General features: G+C 37.6%; 1 protein-coding gene across 1 annotated transcript in view; it reads right to left on the bottom strand.

Moving 5' to 3' along the window:
- Positions 1-14,269, bottom strand: part of LOC125692579 (collagen alpha-1(XXV) chain-like) — a 150,177-nt gene that overhangs the window by 36,000 nt on the left and 99,908 nt on the right. The window lies entirely within an intron of this gene.

The following is a 14,269-nucleotide window of genomic DNA, read 5'->3' as shown; positions in this document are numbered from 1 at the left end:
TTTCAAAGAAACCGCTGACAAACAAGCAAGTCAGACTACTGAACAATGTGCAGCCTCTAGTATTTTGTCTACAGGGTATTATGTAACAGCTGCTTTACTGACAATTGTTTCCCTTTCTGGGAGAAAGTAGGTAGTCAGTTAAAAGCAGTTTCAGTTTAACAAATTCTTGGAGATCTTCAAAATCCTCCTGGATGAGGTCCTGGGCAACCTGCTCTAGATGACTCCATTTAAGCAGGGAGTTGGATAAGATGTCCAACCTCACAACCAGCCTTTGATTCTGTGAATCTTATTCCCTGGCTGTGAAAAGTAAACCAGCTTATTGGATACATCAGGTTGCGTTCACTATAAAACCTCAGGATTAGCATGAGTTATCCAAATCAAATATTTTCATGTCTAGACAGAGGGATGCAAAATTTTAGTGCCGCATATATGCTACTTAAATAATAAAACAAGATTTTTCATGCAAAGCTAGCATGTTACGATCATCTCATGAATACTCGTGTTATCTTCTGTAAAGATGATATTCCAAGCATATTTCAATAGCACGCTTGTATGTTACATCATATGCATAGCGTGAGAGAAATCCAACAAGTTGCACATGAAACTGGCAAAAGTATCAGGCATAGGAGGAGTTGTTTTAGAAACAACATCAGTGCCCAACCAATTCCATTCATCTCAGTGAAGGACTTTTTTCCCCCCCTCAATTCCAAATAAGCCATATTTTATTCCACAACTTACGACGGACTTCAAGAAAATACAGAGCTCCATTGATCCACTTGGCTTGCCTATCACAGGGCACTCAGACTTACATGTCCAAAAAGGAACATTGTTTAATATTCAAAGCCAAAGCACTGGGAGTCAAGCCACCTGGCTTCTTTTACAGAAAAAATATAAAACAGATTAACTGACTGAGGATAGGTTGGGACTGTTCCTTGCTTGAGTGCTTACCAGAATAGGAGTTCACAGGGCTTTTGTAATTCTGCAGCAACACCCATAAGTAGACACTGTCTCTGCATTCCTCTCAGATCAAGCCTGTATATGGCTAATGCTTTGTACTTAAAGCATTACAAAGGTGAGAGAGAGGACTAGGAAAGAAATTCCTCTGGAGGGTGGCTGACTTGCCTTTACCTTGGACAGAAATGGAAATGCTAACAGATACCTACTTGCTTGCCTGCTGTTAGCTGTTATCCTCTCCTGATGTGCTGCATCTCAAAATCCTCTTCCTTCTGAATGTCTGTATTTTATATTTTTGTCCTTCTCAAAATGCTCTAAGATGCTTGGATTCACGTACTTCTGCTGTAATAAGCATATGGTATAAGTTTAGACGAAGAGAGAGTAGAGACAGGAATCAACTTGTTCAGAATGGCTGTGGGAACATTTGATCCATTCCATGGATCTTGATGAAAAATGAAAAATCAATAAAATAAAACAATTTGGCTTAAACTACTCATAAACAAACTAGATACTGAAAGAATCATCATTTTTAAAGCAGTATAATTTAAAAGACAAGGCATCAAGATAAGGCAGTTTTTGACTATCCTCACCTCCAAAAAGTTTTAAGGGTTTAGTAATTGCTTCTAACAAACTGTGTTAGTACAGAACACAAATCTATAGAACTTGCCAGCTTTGATCAGTTTGTCATGACACCGGACAAAGTCCACAATAATAATCATCCACGGAAATTTGTGAATCAATATAGTGTCGCTGTTAAAAGCCACAGCATCTTCCAGTTTAGAGACACCTCAGTTGACTAATGTGCCCTGTTTTTCAGTGGTGGCACAGCCAGCTGCCATGCCTGTGCTTGCATCCGTAGCTGCCTTCCATGGCCATGCTTCATAACACTCCACATCAGAGCTGTAGACCCTGGCCACACTTGCCTGTTGGGTCTGGAGAACATAGAGCAGGCCTAGGAGCAATAAACTACTACTGCCCTCCACAATCCACTCCCACAAACACCTCAATGCAAGCTCCTCAGGCTCAAACATGGGTTGAGAAGTAAATGAGCCAAGCCTCACGCAACCTTTTTCTAGCTTTCACCTCCTCTGGGGAAAGGGAAAAATTCTGATACTCCTTTACTCATCATCAGATTGGCCAGGTGTAGACCTTTTGGCATCCTCAAAGATGATGTGTCTCCTCAAGCTGGATAAATTAAGTCAGGATGATAAAGACTGACTAGAAGTACCTGTTGTGAAAGTTATTTCATCAGGAGGTCAAGAGTACTTGACCAGCAATGAAAATGTAAGAATGTTCTAAAACACTGGCACGCTCAGATGAGCGGCAGTCAAAAAAAAAAAAAACAAAAAAAAACAACCCTTCTGAACTCCTTTTCCAAGTAGCCACACAATTAGGGTCTTCATTAAGGACACTGTTTTGGCCCCAAGTCCATTTTTGTCAGTGAACACTAAGGACTAACCGATTCTCCTATAGTCATGTGAGACTACACCTTCTGTTGCTGCCTTCATATCGACAAAGAAAATATTAAAACACACTCTGATCCCCAGTTTACTTTCTTCTCCAGTTGCAATTAGATACTTCAGCTGACAAAGCAGTGAGATGCTGGCTTTTTTCCACTGCTACCAAGCTCTATTTTCAGGTCTCACACAATCAGCCTTGAATTGTAGGAAGTTATTTCTATCTCTCATTCTTGATCTAAAACAGATGGAAGTGGAATTCCAGATTTCTTACTTGAAGTGAAGAATAATTTATAACAATAAAGCTCAAGGGCCAGATTACATGCAAGAAAGCAACTGCAGGAAGCTCTCTGAGGGCATGAGATTGAGGAAGGAAACAGACAGGAGAAGAGGCCAGATACAGTAGTCCATGGGATCGTGAAGTTTTCTTCACTCTGTTTCAAAGCAATGACACAGTGATATCTTTTAGTAGATGCTGATATTTAAGAGTAAAGTTAAGCTTCCTGCTTTTACAGGGCCTGCTTAATTAATGCCTTCATTTGTGTTAGACTTTTTAGTTCACGCTTCTCATTGTGAACACACAGTCAGACAAGTCCACGATAACGCTGCTATGAATGACTTTGTGAGGAAAGACTTCAAGTGCAAAATCAGAATACAGAGGGAGCTTCTGGTGGAAAACAAATCTGAAAAATTGGGAATATCTGAGCAACAATGAACTCTTCAGATTTTAATTACATTTGTGTTAGCTCAAAAGAACATTTATTTCCTATGAACTTTATCTGAGAGCCACACTACAAAATGTTTAAATTTAGTCCAGTGTACAGTTGTAACACCAGACACAATGAAGCTTTCTCTCTAAGATACTAAGTTTCTCTCTAAGTCATGCTTCTGCACTACAGGACTGTGAGAGCCTGATTCCAGAGTGATGTCCCTATAATTTTACTTTGAGTTAAGGCAGTAAACATACAGCATCATGGAAAGTTTGTGCCTAGGCAGGAAAAGAAAACCTTTCATTTTGTACTACATGTACCACATCAGAAGGATGCACAATTAGGACAAAAGTCTTGAAAAAATCTCATCCAGGAATAAGTTAGCTCTGTATAATTTTTAATTACATTCAACATAGTAGGGACAAGCATTTCACAGTTATGGAAAGAATTACATAAACAAAGGAGTTGAGATTCTTCAGTCTGGAGAAGAGAAGGCTCCAGGGAGACCTCATAGTGACCTTCTGGTAACAAAACGGAGCTACAGAAAAGCTGGAAAGGTCTCTTTATCAGCGAGTGTAGTGATAGGACAGGGGGTGATGTCTTTAAACTGTTTTAGGATAGGTTTACATTAGATATAATGAAAAAATTCTTCACTCTAAGGGTGGTGAGAACTGAAACAGGTTCCCCAGAGAAGCTATTCAATGTCCCATCCCCAGAAGTATTCAAGACCAAGTTGGATGGGGCCCAGGGCAGCCTGATCTAGTGGGAGGAGCTCCTGCCCATAGCACAGGGGTGGAGCTAGATGGCCTCTTCATACACAAATCATTCTATGACTCTGTGATTATTTGTCAAAAACAGAGAAGGCAATATATAAATGGGTAACCTAAGAAATGAACCAAAATAACATTGTGTCAGAAGTACAGCTTTTTGAAATATTGTCCTATGGTCTCCTGAATAACAATGACTATATTTACACTCTAGTTATTCATCCATACAGCAGAATCTTACCTATATCACTCAAAGTTTGATACGGAAAGGTAACCTTCAGTTGTAAAGAGCAAATCTTTTCAATTGCCTAAGGACAACGGCTGCATCCTTGGTTAACTTACTAATTAACTCTCATTTCAACCAGAAACAATCCTCATATAAAAGTTTGTGACATCCCAGCAGACCTTAAAAATGCTAACCCTTAGTCAAATGTTCTCTATTCTATTGTACATAGCAATACAGCTTTACCAATACCAGTGCATCATCTATATTTCAGCCTCTAGAACCAGGCTAGGAATGGATGTTTCAGAACAAAACTCTTAAAGAAGAAAGTAAGAAGTAGAAAAAAGAAAAAAGACTAAGAAACAAAAAAACGTTAGGAATAAAAGGCCACCTGGACTACAGTACCTCCTTACTTTGGAATGGAGTTAATCCAGCTATCCTGTTTTCTTGCAACACCTCTCCACAGCACCACTCTCCATAAAGAAATCTAGGTGTCTCTCAAATTCATTTATGCTGCTAGTTTTAAAATAGCTTCCCCATAACTTATTCCTTATGTTTATTAACATTTCATGAAGCACTCCATAATATACACAGAAATGGACAAAAGTTTCCCATCAAGTTGACATCTGGTTGTCTCCTTCTCCTCCTGTGCCTTTCCTGTAAGCACACTAAGCTGTCTGAGCTATTGATGGAGTTTTCTTTTCCCTCTCCAGTGAGAAATTCTTAACTAGCAGTTCTCTGTTATTTCACCTTATAAAAAAAAACAAAACCAACACAACATTTTGTTTCAACTATAATGAAGCATCAAGAACATTTTAATGTGACATGAAACATAACTCTTTTATGCCATTAAAAGATGTATTATTTCCTTCAATAATTAAATGCTTAAGAATTACCATTAACTAAGCCTAATAAATAGCAATAATCAAATTTCAGACGCTCAACTCTACACTGAAGAAGAGTGTACATAGGACAAATGCTGGCCCTTGTGGTTAAGTTTGCTAGATGTAGTTTCACATAACTCTTACTTATATATCAGTATATTATAATATTACTAGGGAAATTCATTCAAAATTCATTTACTTTAGTAGCTTTAAGCTCTGCCACAAGAAAAACAACTTCTGGTTCTGAACTTATCCCCATGACCTTGGCATTCAGAAGAACCACTGAAGATAAACACTAGAATCTTGCCCATGGTACACATAAGTTGTCCTGTGAGGGACAGTGTACTTTTCCAGTCAAATAAACGCTGGAGTTGGGTCCATAGAGAAAATCTGCAGCATCCCGAAGGGTCATTTTTTCATTACGTATTTTCTGGTATAGGCTAAATTCTGACTTTCACTCCGAAGATGTCTCGATAACGCACATTATATTAATAGTAAAAACCCCTCGGGAAAAAGTAAATTCCTCTGTTAAAATTTTAATGTCAATTTTGTGACAGAACACTGTCTTTCCATGGAAAAGCCATCAACGTGCTTAAACTCATGAAGAGAAATGAGTATTTACTACGATCAGCTATTACATCAACAGAGTATGTAGCAAGCTTCTGCAAAGAACCCAGACAGTACGAATTTAGATTATAGAAATTTGCTATCTTTACAGCACAACCATCCATACAGAAGCCCTTAAACTGCAAATAAATGGAAATCCTAAGTTAAACCAGAACTTGAGTTCTTAACTTTCCACAGATGTTTTAATGCAGGAATAGAAGAAAGCCACAGTATTATTCAATCACTGCTAAACTGTCTCATATTATATACAACTCTGTTGTAGAAGACAGCTTTCCACTTAAACATCACAAATTAAATTTATTTAGAAAAAGGAGTAGGACTTATTTTATCTTAGGCCTTTGAAAAAGAAAATTAATAGATACACTAATATATACATGCACATAAGTATCTATCAGGTGCATCTCCTTAAAGAAAAACCGTATCAACTATTTTATCGAGGGAGAAGGCACAAAACATTCCTGCAAATCATGACTGAGAAAGAATTTCCCTTCTGTTTTGCCACAATACATTGTTTTCTTTAAACACATCCCATTAAATCTTGTTCTGAAAAACTCCTTCAGTTACTGAAAGGGATTCTAAGGATCTCAGAGTGCTGGAATTTCAAATCCCACAGGAGAATTTGGTTAGAAAGACAGATGTGTTCATATTCATGAAAGCTTGTTTTCCATATTCTTAATCACCTCCAGACATTGTAGAAGTCATATTGTGCAAGAGAGGTATAGTAACATATGCTTTGTTTGCCATCTATACTACGTGTTACATTCCAAGGAAGGATTAAATATCTATTTGGGAACCAAACACAAACCTCATGCTTTATCAATGGTTAGGATGCCTCAGAGCTAATGTGTGATTGAATGAACTTGAGAATTTATAATTATTTTGCAGAGAGAAAAAAATACTTATGTAATTAAGAAGCCACAAATTTTCTTTTGCAGCTTTTTGATTATGTTCCCAGAAAAAAACAAACAAACAAAAAAACTGATTCCAGATTCAATACACACAGAAGTCCTCCTCAAATGTAATAATAATCAGAAATTAATTTCCACTATATTCTTCAGGTGAAGCACGGAACATGAGAAAGTAAAGCCTGCTATTATCTCTGTTAGTCAAGAGTTTAATAGGGAAAAAAGCAAAGCCTCCTACCAAACAGTTTTCCTAAAAATTCTGTAACATAAACAATGTTTATTTCCTCTCTATCATATTTCAAGGCAACTGTTGTCAAATTGATGAATACAAGAATAAAGCCCACTATCAAAAATAAACGAAGACTGCTACTTGCAAATGTTTTTATGGGAAAAGAAACAATTAGCAGGTGAAGTTAAGTAGAAATTGTCTCATTAAGCTGTCACATTTCATAATTGTCTTTCCATTTCCAATGAGATGAGAACACTAAATGATTACTAAATTATCACGAAAAAAGAAACATTAAGAATATTTCCATTAATCAGTGAAGATTCAATTATTTGACAGAGAGCAAAACAAGAAGAGCCATCTGCTCATCTCATCACTTTTTTTAAGAATATAAATAAAGAATAATCAGTAATACCATGAGAAATACACTATTACTGCTCCACAATGCAGTATCTTAAATGAAAATAGATACCTAACTTCCAGTTTCTTATGCCATTTCATTAACCAAGCAGTTATAACTCAGTCACTGAAACTGGAAGCCAAAATAGACTGCAGCAAACATTTTTTAGCTTCACAGCACTTCACTGCCAATTTCTTTTCTCACAGTACTGTTGCACAAACCCTCTCTTTTCTTTTAATACCTATTAGGAATTTAGACAACTTTTGCTTCATTTCATTTTTATGGAATATTTAGTATAGCTTGATTAATACTCTATTCCATGCACAATTTGGAGGGAACAGGGCATTTTAGATGAGTACAAGACAGTTTTGTGCTGTTTTCCAAGTGGGTGTTAAATTTAAGTTTTCCTGTATGGTACAGTATCTCACTTCAAACAAGTTAATGCTTTCAGTTAAAGGCTAATTAGATCATCAAATTATAACTCAAATGATTCATTATAAAGTAAGATTTAAAAGAGACTAAATTGACATAGGTCAAGCAGATGCAAAGAATGTACCTTAAATGCAACTTCAGAAATGTGCAAGTATTTCCCTGCCAAGAACAGATCCCTCAAACCAAGAATTTCATTTATTCGAGCTCTTACATACGTTCATGCTTGATCGAGGACTGTCATTCAACACCAGCCTTTAAAGACGGGACTTACAGATATATCAAAGGTCACTGACCATGACTGTTAATTCTATCTTCAAAATCAAGATAGGGAACAAATTATCAGATCTCAATTGTCTTCCACCAACTTTGTCACAGGCTAGACTGCAAAAAAATGCCTTTAAGCTCATTGTCTCTACCCCTACAAAGCAAACAAACAAATGCAAACCACCAAACATGGAAAGGCATGCATTAGTAGAACTTGGTTACACATTTCTCAGTCTTAATCTTCCTTTGTCCTTTCCTTCCTTGTGCTTTACCCAAATACAATTCTTCTAACTGTTCGCCTCAGAGAGAATAGGTGTTTTAGTGATTACTGCAATTTCTTTTTATACTGTTTATTCACTGCAAAGAGGATTTAGCGAAAAAGAGTCTGTAGCCCATACTAAATGAGATAATCTCTCATCTGGAGAGATCTGGAAGTAATCAACCCGCTGTCTAAAAAGCTAGAAGTTACATTAGACAAATTATTGGACTTTGTGCAAGTCAATGATTGCAGCAAAACATCGATTTTCAGATGTGAATGCTATCAAGTACTTTTTATTTCATTATTTTTAATCAAGGTTTTAACTTTTTAGAAATTTTACACTGGCATGATGAAGAGAAGCAAGTCAGATGGAGAATGTATCCCCATCAAGTTCAACAATTACCTATTGACACTTGTTCATCTAAGGATTAAGTGGAGATTGCTTCTTCAGTAAACACTTCAAGGGGATAGGAAAAGGGAAAAATGCAAAGTTAGCAGATCCTTCTGATTACATCTCACCCCACTCTGGATTGGATGCAGAGAGTTTGTTAAGCAGCAGGCAAAAAGAGAGAAGCAAGAAAATCTAGGACTCATCTTCAGCAAAGCGAGGACAGAACTGCCTGCTCTCTTCATGGATGGTCGCAGGATAGTGACATCTATTCACAGGGAAAGACTAGCTGTGAAGGAGAGAGCTACTGAGTTACAATTTCAAAACAAGAAAAAAAATTTTTTTGGGGGGGTTCTTAGAACACACTTTTGGAAGGTTCTGTACTTTTTGTGTGTTTCTATTTTGCTCTGTTTTTAAGGAGAGGAGGGTGTAACACTATTACCTTGCATCAGTAATACCATATTCAAATTCTCCAAGCAAGAGAAATTAGCTTGAATTCATATATCAGGTAAATTCAGTCAGCACAAGGAACAAAAGGAAAGAGAGTAAAGAATTAAGTATTCTCTCAAATAGGTCTTCACCTCAAGCATTTAATTCAGTTCTTTTTCAGGTTGCTATGCAGCTGCATGTTTAATATTCTTATCTAAAATTAGAAGGGCAGTGAAATCCAGATTTAGATATTAAAATCCATAAAGTTTATTGGAGTAAAATATACTTAAGTTCACTTGAGGTATTACCAGAAAAAAAAAACACTGATAAAAGTTCTTAGAATAGAGAATACATTCTTAGAAGAGAACATTTTTAATAAGTTATCCATGATGACAATAAAGTCTCTCCTAAGCAATGAGTGCCAACTTCACCGATTCCATTGAAGACTATACGTATGCAAAGCTCTACAGCCCACATTGTAACAGCTGAGCAAGACATACTTTTCTAAAATAAAACATTGGTTGCAAAAAAGTTCAAATTTAGTTCAGTTTGATTACATTCTGTTGCTGATCTCCTCATTCAGCTAGAGGCATCTACCCTTACACATTTCAAATGTCACTCACCTCAGCTAGTTCTAGTATCGCGCTAGTAAGAATAGATTTTTTATCTTTAAAGAAATACTTGAAACTATTCAAGTCAGTTATCAATAATCAGTTTAATGTATTAGGTGGGTATCATTAAGTGCCTACATAGAATCAGACCTTGCTTTTGTCCATGGACACGTTAAGCTTTCAGTTAATCAACTGCAATTTCTATCTTTCTGTAAGAAACTAATCATTCCAGCAAGGAATTATTCCTTAGAATCTGGTGTCCTATAACTGAAAAAAACAAAACAAAACAAAACAAAACCAACCTGTTTCACTTTTCAATGATATACTCATCTTCAAGTGCTGTTTTGGAGAGTAAATTGTTGTACCTCAGTCACTGAGCCTGAAGGCATATCCCCTGTGCCAGACAGCATCTTCCACAAACATCCTTTAGTCAGACACTGCACTAGCATAATCACACACAGCTAAAACGAGTCAAAATTCTGGAAGTTACAACACGTTGTCAAGACATATCTGACAAGAACTTTGTCTCCAGGCAGATGATTATATTACTCTACAAAATGCCCCATTTCTTTCAGTCAAAGGATTTTACAAGTTTACCTATGAATACAGAACTACTCAGCAAGACAGGAAAAATTAATGAGTTGACGAGATGACATCGGAGGCTCCATATTTTCTTAGTACTGGATGAACAGAGTAAAGTATTTCCCTGAACAGCAAAAGCAGAGATAAAGGATCTCTTAACAGAACAGGAAGAAAATTACTTCTTTCACCTCCTGACAGCAGAAGCAAATTGTTTCGTAGCTACTGGGAGAGATTTGCCATGAATGTGCAAAATAGATTTTTTCACCTTGATGTTATACAGAGTTGCTGCACTGGGATTTCAGTGATCACAATTTCTATTCTCCATAGTGACACAATGGCTATTTATAAATAGCATCTACATGTTGAATCGTCCTTTCCTGATGAGGAAAAAAGATAAAAACCCTCTAAATATTATTTATCTGTGTTTCAATTTAATTCTTTAGCCACATAAGGGTTGCTTTTTATTTTTAAATGCGTTTTGATGTTTAACTTCTTTGGAAGCCATTAACATTACACAACGAAGACAATTATTTATTTTTTCTGCCACTTCCTTCTCAGATTTGCTTCTAGAACTCTACCTCTCAGTAGCACCTTCAGTGAAATCACTGATCTGAATAACTTTCAACTCAACAGTATGAATAAAGAGCCTATAATCTGGTTTTAAGTAACTGAAGCCTAAGAAGCATTTCCACTTCTGGCAGTTACAGCTACATAAGCATTTTGATCCACGAGCATTTTTTGACCAAAAAGCATTAAATTACATCTTACATTTACCTACTTTACGTATTTATTACTTCTGTATTCAACGTATATCTATGTAGGCTTTTTTGGTTTAGGTTTTTATTTTCCCTCCACTGAGCCTGTTTCATAATCATAGAATAATCATGAAAACATAGAATGGCCTGGGCTGAAAAGAATCACAATGATCATCTAGTTTCAACCCACCTGCTACGTACAGGGTTACCAACCTCCAGACCAGGCTGCCCAGAGGCACATCCAGCCTGCTCTTGAATGTCTCCAGGGATGGGGCATCCACAACTTCCTTGGGCAACCTGTTCCAGTGCGTCACCATCCCCTGTGTGAAAAACTTCCTCTTAGTATCTAACCTAAACCTCCCCTGTCTCAGTTTTCGCCTTTATCCTATCACTATCCACTCGTAAACAAATGAAGTAAGGAGAATTAGAAGGACTCCAGTGTTCAAAGAAATGCCAATAACAAATGAAAGTCCTGAAAGCTGTACTTATCTCAGAGACCAACAAAACACAGAAACTGGAAAGATGAGTCCTGCATGTTTCTTGCCCAGGCTCTAGCCTCTTGACATAACCAAAATAACCCAACAAACAGAAGATTCTATTTATGACAGTACATTCTATTGCAGAGACCTCTGTCCACTGGTCTTAAACTAATTGATTGAGTCACACAAAAATATGAAAGTATCCATTTACCATGCACATTCTTTTATGTTTTGACATGTCAGTTTCCAAAAAGAAAATATGGAACAGAAGTATGGAAACATAGAAGTGTATTCCTTTATGCAAAGTGCAATTCAAATTATTACTCTGGAGTTGGCCCTGTTTTTAGATTTCTTGCATGTTAAAGTTCAGCTGGATAAACCATTCTGTTTAAGTACTGCTATTTCTGGTACCTCAGGTTACACTTTCCTCAGAGGAAAAATAAAATATGCTTCTTACAGTGGTTTGAGTTGAGATGATTTAAGTAGAAACTGTATCATCTTAAACAAACTTTGGTGGTTCTGTCTATCTTCAGGTGCACTTTAAAATATTTTTCATTTCCACACAAAGCAGTATTTTTGACTGGCTTTATTTTGTCAGCAATCGTGCATCAAAGAGAGAAAGCCTGAGCCACAGTTGTCTTCAAGCTCTCATCTCCTGCATATGGTTTTCCAGATTGCAATTCATCTTGATGCACAAAACTGGGAGGAGGACCCGTTTTAGTCCTAAAGTAGTAATTCAATTAACTTTTCACAGGGATACATCCTATTCTTTGCCCTTGCATATGTTCGCTGAGTACCAAGACACTTGGATTATGTTGATTTATATGGAATGTAGTAACACCTCTTAGCTGATTCTGACATACAAGTGATAATTGCTTTCTTCCACTGCTTCAGAAATGAAGAAATTTGGCACAAAGTTATGACAGGCAAGTGAATCTAAGAATAGAAGTGATTGAGTAGGATAAGAATCCTTATTTTAAAGAAGGAAAGAAGAGGGCAGAGAACATGCTCATCACTGATAAATAAGAGTCATGGTTAGAAGCGATAATATGCATAGGTAATACATGTATGCATATACATATGTATATATGTATGTGTAACAGCCATCTGGCAATAATCAACCAATTGACAGGCTTGAAGAAAAACTCTCCTTTACTCTATGCTAGGGGAAGTTAGAGTCCAAATAAACACTATGAGATATGATGTTACAGAACACGGAATAAAACATCCTGTGTTGTACAACCGCAATAAAAGAATAACATACTTCAGAAATTGACACTTAACTATTTCATTACTCATTTAATTTCTCCATTCTCCCTCGCATAACCTGATAGAATAATTCACTCCACATTAAGTACAGGAAGAAGCTATTTGCTAAGGCATATCATTCTAAAGATCATTCACTATTAAATGTTAGTAAGCTTTGCTTGGTATTGCACATGGCATATAGACAGTAAGAAAGGAAACTATGACTCACATTTTCCACTCAGATTATACAAAGGCTTCCATTAACATACCAAGAACTAAATGCCAGCAGCAAGAAGAGCCTAACCTCTTCAACAGTAAATGTAAACTATATGTCCACATGCCCACACATCAAGAGGGTCTGATTACACCCAATGTAATTAGAAACTCAAATAGTTTGTGATATCTAAAGCCAAGATGACCACAGTCTTAGGACCAAATTCTGTCCTTGGAAGGATAATCATCCCATTGCTGTCCATTTATGAAGGAATACTTAATCGGTCCTTCATGAAGAAATTATTTCTCAACATTTCTCCCTTTGTTCATGTATTAGAAGCACCTCGCATAAACGCTACTCTGTAACAGGGAAGATGCTGTTTGTCACCCTCCTCACCAGTACTTCTGTCAACAGTGGAGGGTATTTACATCTACTGAAGATATACTGGCATAATACCAGCAAAGTTCAGCAGGGCTTCCCTTTTCAGCTTCAGTGTTAGACTTAATTAAGAACACCAAAACTAACTCAGAAGAAAAGATAAAAGAAAAGCAAAGGAGAAAGGAAAGAGACAGAACCACAGCTGTAACTCAGATTTATGCATAAAGGTTCTGACACGGCTCTATACAGCATGAGAAAGCAAGGCAGGCAAGCACGACGTACCCCTATGTACCTAATGTTCCAGTAATGCAACTGGTCATAGTGTGCACTGTGGTTCTGTTTCCCTAAAGAAACATCCAATATAATTAACCATACCATTAGGCAGTAGAGAGGCTTTGCAGAGAAATCTTGACAGATCAGAGGGAATGGGTAACCATCAACCGCATTAACAAGACCAAATACCAGATTCTGCACTGGGGACAAAGCATCCCTGGTTGTATGGACAGCCTGGGGGACAAGAGGTTGGAGGGCAGCCCTACGAAAAGGTATCTGGGGGGTTGTGTTGTCAGCAAGCTGAGAGTAAACAGCGTGTCTCGGCAGCTAAGAGGGCCAACCGTAACCTGGTATGCATCAGGCCCAGCGCCACCAGCTGGGCAATGGAAGGGATTGCCCACCTCTGCTCTGCTGGTGTGGCCCCACTGCAAGCACTGTGTGCAGGTTTGAGTGCCGCTAAATAGGAAGCACATAAAGTTATTAGAGAGCATCAGAAAGAAGGCTATGAAGATGGAGAAGGGTCTAGAGGGCAAGACATATAAGAAGCATCTGAGGGCTCTTGGTTTGCTCAACCCAGAGAAAAGGAGGTTGAGGGGAAGCCTCATGGCAGCTGCAGCTCCTCACAGGGAACGGAGGGACAGCATTGATCACTGCTCTCTGGTAACAGTGGCAGGACCTGAGGCAGTGGCATGGAGCTTTGGCAGGGGAGAGTTGGCTTGGCTGTCAGAAAAATGTTCTTCAGCAGTGGGTAATGAGCATGGAATAGGCTCCCCAGGGCAGTGGTCATGGCCCCAAGCTGATGGA

Source organism: Lagopus muta, chromosome 4 (genome assembly GCF_023343835.1).
Source record: "Lagopus muta isolate bLagMut1 chromosome 4, bLagMut1 primary, whole genome shotgun sequence".
Lineage (NCBI taxonomy): Eukaryota > Metazoa > Chordata > Aves > Galliformes > Phasianidae > Lagopus > Lagopus muta.
Note: the sequence above shows the minus strand (reverse complement) of the source record. Positions and strands in the feature narration are given on the sequence as shown.